The following is a 6455-nucleotide window of genomic DNA, read 5'->3' as shown; positions in this document are numbered from 1 at the left end:
TTGCGTTTTTAACGGTTCTTGTTGTAGGGAATAATTATAACGAAAAAATTTTTCGTTTTTTCCGTTAAAATTTGAATGGAAGTGTTGGAGGAAACAAAGGTTGATTTCATCCTCCTACATAAATACTTCATTCACATGCTCGGTAGACGAACGTTGGCAACCGCGTTCTTGTTAACCCGTTGCCACTGCCCGAAGAGGGGTGTGGGCCTGGGGTGGCTGCGTCAATACACAGCAATCTCCCCTCGCGCAGCTGTCCCTCACGTGGCTCCATCCCTTCCAGCAACCGGCACAACGGTCCGCGCCAAGCTTCATCCATTGTGCCGCGACACACCGAAGTTGAGAGCTGTGTATCGACCGCTTGTTTCATCGTCGTAGTCTGTTGTGCATATTTATATTGTTGCTCGTTTGTTAATGTGTGTTGTTATAGCCGCCCATTGAATAATATTGTTATCGTCATTAATAATTTTTCTTGTCGACTTGTAAAGGATCGCATGGCGACTAGAAGGTAAGTGACACCACCGACTTTATTTCAATCCTCGTTTCCATCACATTTTTTTTGTTGTTAAAACGGAATTAGTACACTTCAGATAATCAAAATTACAATTGTTTCAATTGTTCTGCTATTATCGTTCGTAGCATATATTTTTGTTTATGTTTTACGCATCGATATCAATATCGAGTACTAAAAATAAACCACTTGACCGCAGGACATTACATTAAACGCTGTTGCATATTTCTCTTCACAAACAATTGCTATTCAATTAGTTAATTATTTTAAAAAAGCTTGATAATAAGCGCGGGAAGCGGGAATATCAAAATAAAAGACGTTACTGTGCCATCATTTTGAACAAAGAACCGGCTGGTTTAAGACTGCTTCGCAACAAAGCGACGTTGCCACTGCACTAGGTATGTGGTGCCAATAAATATTATTCTTGGGGGCAATAAAAATTCGTAAACATATTGATATACAGTAACTACCTTTGGTACATAAAAATTAAGTGTTTGTGTACTAACAGCTATCTTCATTTTATGCTTTATATACCTACCTGGAATATATTTAGTTGTCAAGGTACCCTAGGTAGGTACTAAGTTTTTTTAGTTTGAAAAGTTCACATTTTCTATAATCTATATGTACAACTAATATCAACAGTTTAGCGTTATTACGATATTTCTTAAACACCGAAATCTTCAAAACTACTATCAAAATTTGGCGGTTACGTCAAGGTTATTTATTGTAAGATAATTTCAAATTTATCATTTTGTTAACATTCCATAGCCTTATTCCACATTGACGTAGATTTTTACCATTCCTGGTAACGTATGTATGTACCTATGTACGTTCCTTATACTGTTGTTTCCTGTTTGAAAGTGTTTCTCATTGAAACGATGGTGACCTTATCAATTCGCTTTTTTTTTGTAATGGATGAAGGCTGAAGGAAGGATTGCAACTTTAATCATATTGCCGCTTAACGAAATGACGTGAGTGAATTATTACACAAGCAAGAAAAGTGCTTTGTTTGATACCTATAGCATGTAATGTTGTGAAAGAGTTCAAACAGATAGATATTTATTTTTTAGAACACGTTCTCGGATTGTAATCTTTACCATCTGGTTATGGTACCTATAAACTCGTGATAATAGTTTTACGATACATTGAACTTTCAGGTAACAATGTTAATTTAATAATTGTCAGTTTTACATTATTTAAAATTAAATAACACATATTTGCGATGACCTTGCTTGCATCTACCTACATTATATTAACATTTCTACAATTTCCTATATTATTATACTACAACGTGTTTTAATAACTTCATCAGTTTATACATACTAAGATTTTGATATTCGGATTCGGAGATACGCTGATGACGGAATTTGTCGATAATGTACCTACATTGCGCTTAGTTCCTTTCATTATAGAAACTGGAGGAATTACGGCATGTTAACAGTCGAAAGTGAAAGTATCTCCTTCACATTTAAGTAAGTGAATTATGTCTAAAAAAATACTTAGTTACATCATTCGGGCATTAATGTGGAATAGAACCGCATGAAAATGTTTCTTCATGACATATCACTAAATGCGCTGATTTTGAAATATCTGTACGTTAGTATTGCACTGCGAGCTACTGTTCGATGCCTCTCATTTTTGATATTGAAAATCAGATAAATCAATATTTATCCAATATACCACACGCAGTGCTCCAGATATTATTCTCGATATTCTCAGTTATCTGATTTTATTTTATTGGAAAGTACAAATACCTGTGTACTTTTTATCTAGATAGTAGTAAAGAGCAATTACTGACGATAATTATACATATTAGTATATACAACACGTATAATTTGGAAGGTGATATGCCGTAGATGTAATGCAAATCATACTCGGTAACTTTGTTACCCACATATCAAAAAGACCCGGCTATAATGTTAACAATATTGATCTGCATCCGGAGCATGCTAAAAGAAACAGGATTTGGGTTTTTCTAATTTAGTACATGTAGTACATTGCTACCTTCAGAGGAATTCAAAAATGTTCAACAAGGTTACGTGCCAATCACGTAAGGTTGGTTACACAGTGGATTCAGTTCCACAAGTTCATATTCTTATGTATCTTATTTTTGAAATCCATTAAAGGTAGAAATATACTACAGATGGCGTTTACCGCTCTGTTTGTAGTAATTCATAAAACGCTGCTTAAAGGTAGCTGGTAGAGTTGGTCTGTAAATGGAATAGACCTCCAAAAATAACTTGTTAAAGCAGAAGCACCTGTGCTGAATCTGAACTTGGAAAACTATTAAGTTAGAATATTATCCGTTTAGAGTTAGTTCTTTTTAAAATGACATAATTAAACCTAATGGTTTTTTATCTTACTGATAGGCAGAAATCTTCCTTTCTATTCCTTGATGTGTAATTACCTAGTCTAAGCGGCGTGAATCATTTAATCGTAAACCAACTTGGAGAACGGTAACCAAAAAAAATCTTGAATCATCACGCGTGCGAATCCTCGTCATCAACTTAATCATACACATAGGTACACAAAGCCAATGTTAAGTAACATAACGTACATTTTGTATTTTAATTTGTCCATTGATTTCAATTGACCTCTTGCAAGCTTGTGCGCTACCCTCTTCGAAGAATAAATAAATATCCATTGCTCCTCCAATTAGTACAATTTACCACAACTGAAATGCGCAAATCATAGCAAGGAATGCTAAATGTTGGACAAGTTTTCTTCTATAAATAGTTGTATAACGTGATGTATCGCAAGTATTTATTTCCGTATATGAATATGCATGATCAAATAATATGTAGCGTACATAGGTACGGTGTATGTATTTGTGTAAGTGTTATTGGCAGTATATAGGCATATGTGCATTGCTTTTGAACAATTGAAATATAATATCCATAGGACACATAATAGTTGTTACCTTATCACAGTTTTCCCCCTTCTCCTGGTGACTCAGTAATACTATATCAGTTGCTGAAAATGAAAAACTTTTGCAACTTATTGTTGCACTTTTGTTAGATACTGGGGTGCTAGAATTTTCCTATTTAGGTATGTTTATTGCCTTATCAAGTTTTATTTACTGGTAGTAAATAGTTGTTAGGCTGTTACCATCTTTTTGAAATAGAAAATGCAAAATGTACCTACATACGTATACCCACACATGTATTTAATTGAGAAGTTAATTTGATAAAACTATTTTTTATACCATATTAATAAGGAAGAGTGGCTACGAAATGAAAGCTGCTGCTTCTACTCGAATCGTAATGCGTTACGTGTGTTGTGCGGGATACCAAAGGCGGCGAAAGAATTTCATACTTTCTCAGAAGCTGAGGTACATACTGTTGAGTTTCCTGAAACAAGCCTCTTTCTTTCTATCTCTCTCTCTATTTTAACACAGAGAAAAAATATGCTAACGTGGAAGTGACACATTTGATCAGCGCGTGTAAAGCGTATCTATCGTAAAAAGGCATAATAATGTGCTGTTAAGTAATTTTTATGATGACCGTGTATCGAGAGTGTTTCAGTTTTTCAGCATTTGTTTATAACATCAGCTGCTTACCGACACACTTTTACATTATTATAATTATATACATGTGCAAATACTTGCTGATGTAATGCGCGTTTAAACATTTATTTCAAGCTTTAAAAAGAGAAATTCGCGAAATTCGAAGTTTGTCCAGGTTTTATCCCATATATTAATTATAAAAGGAAACTTAAATCAATCGAAAGGTACTCATCATAAGGTCGTCAGTCCTAAGACTGGTTGGACACACATCTCCACTCCTTGCTATCCTGAGCTAATCTTCGCATTTCGCAATCTTTTTCGAATCCTCTGCTTTATATCCCTACTACTCCTTCCGCCCTGACTCTTATCTGATTTTCTAGATACCTCAAAATCAGCCACATCTAATATTTCGTCTCCTATCTTTATATTAGCTCTTTCTCTACTTTTTCTTCCCTTGTATACCAGTATTTTTGTTTTACTTTTATTTATTTTCATACAGTACTGTTTTGTCAATACCGCTTCCATTTTATTTAAAGCTATTTCTAACTCTTACTTGCTAAATGCTAATACTGCTGTGTCATTTGCAAATCTAATCATACTATTCTTTTGTCCAAGAATATCTATCCCTACAGTTGTACTCTCTTTAATGATGTTGATTGCGTCTTCGATGTATAGATTAAAAAGTAGCGGTGACAGTGTGCATCCCTGTCTAACATCTTTCAATATTTACGTTGCAGCCCCAGCTCTATAAATGTCTTTATGCAAACTCTTCTATCTCGTATAAGTCATCCCTAGATTTTTAAGTATATTTAACATCTTGTCCCGTTTAACATTTTCAAAAGCTTTTTCTAAATCTACAGATCCTATATACGCACTCTGTAAGGTACTGTGCACAAAATAATTTGTGTGTAAAATTAAAAATTAAAAAAAGAAAGGTAGTGCCCAACATGTAGGCTGTGATTTCTTGGTGAAACATCTTAATAAATTTTAACTAAAAAAAATCACTTAGAAAACCTGTTTCACTAAGTTCTTTCAGTAATATAGAGATATTAATAAACTAAGTGAAACAGTTTTCTAAGTGTTTTTTTTTTGTGGTTAAAGGTATTGTATCGGTCGGGAATTAACGAAGGGCTTTGTTCACCAGGGCAGATCCAAATACATACGAATTGCTTCGATTGTAACAATTTTATGTTTGTGGTTCGTTCAAATTATCAGAAGTTTAGATTATTTGATTTGCAAGCAAATTGGTCGAATTTTAACTACACGCGAATCTTATACCTAATAGGTACTTAATACGAGGGTGGATTGATAAGTTTCCGGCCTGACCAAGAAAAACAAGGTTTTTAAAAATTTTTTTTTTTTATTTCTCAACATAATCTCCTCCAAGGCTGATACATTTCTCATAGCGGTGTTCCAGTCTATTAATGCCATCTCTATAGACTGATTCGTCAAGCTCCTCAAAATAACCATTTACAGCTTCGATTACTTCTTCATTGTCCGCAAATCTCTTACCGCCAAGCCATTTTTTGAGATTAGGGAACAGAAAATAGTCACTCGGGGCTAGGTCTGGAGAGTAAGGAGGGTGCGGCATCAATTCAAACTTTAGATCGTTGATTTTAGCCGTCGCAACGATTGACGTGTGCGCTGGTGCGTTATCGTGATGAAACAAGATTTTTTTCTTCGCCAGATGAGGTCGTTTAATTTTCACCTCGTGGCTCAAACGTTGCAATAAGTCTGCGTAGTATTGACCAGTGATAGTATTACCCTTTGCAAGGTAATCAATGCATATAATACCTCTTGCATCCCAAAAAACAGTAGCCATAACCTTGTTCGCCGAAAAAATTGTTTTTGCCTTCTTTGGAGTTGGTTCCCCTGGTCCAATCCACTGTTTAGACTGTTCTTTGGTTTCAGGAGTGTAGTGGTGGACCCACGTTTCGTCAACGGTTACGAATCGACGCAAAAATTCGCTTGGATTACGCTTATACAATGACAAATTTGCGGTAGAAATGTTTTTTCGAATCAATTTTTGGTCGACTGTTAGCAAACGCGGCACCCATCTTGCACAGAGCTTTTCCATATGCAAATTTTGGTGCAAAATATGTTGCACACGTTCATATGACATCTTACAGGTCTCAGCTATCTCACGCACTTTCAATCTGCGGTCTCCCAGCACTATTTGATGAATTTTTTCGATCATATCTGGAGTTGTGACCTCAACGGGGCGTCCTGAGCGAGGCCCATCAGAGGTGCTCACACGACCCTTTTTAAACACGGAAACCCACTGCTTAACGGTTGAATATGACGGGGAGGATGTCCCCAGTGTTGAGTCCATCTCTTTTTTAATTTCCTTCGGCGTTAACCCCTTCAAATAAAAGTATTTGATGACAGCACGATTTTCCTGCTTTTCCATTTTTACGAAAACCACAGAGGCGTCTTGTTCAG

General features: G+C 35.6%; 1 protein-coding gene across 2 annotated transcripts in view; it reads left to right on the top strand.

The window, feature by feature from the left end:
* The first annotated feature begins 245 nt into the window (after positions 1-245).
* Positions 246-6455, top strand: part of LOC108737590 (brain tumor protein) — a 110390-nt gene continuing 104180 nt past the window's right edge. For both annotated transcript variants that reach the window (XM_018470560.1, XM_018470644.1), the window contains exon 1: positions 246-505. The gene's annotated coding sequence lies outside the window, so the exon portion shown is untranslated. The remainder of the gene's footprint in view (positions 506-6455) is intronic.

The sequence above is a fragment of the Agrilus planipennis genome, unplaced genomic scaffold, assembly GCF_000699045.2.
Source record: "Agrilus planipennis isolate EAB-ADULT unplaced genomic scaffold, Apla_2.0 scaffold2, whole genome shotgun sequence".
NCBI lineage: Eukaryota > Metazoa > Arthropoda > Insecta > Coleoptera > Buprestidae > Agrilus > Agrilus planipennis.
The sequence above is the reverse complement of the archived record's forward strand: the minus strand, read 5'-3'. Positions and strand labels throughout refer to the sequence as shown.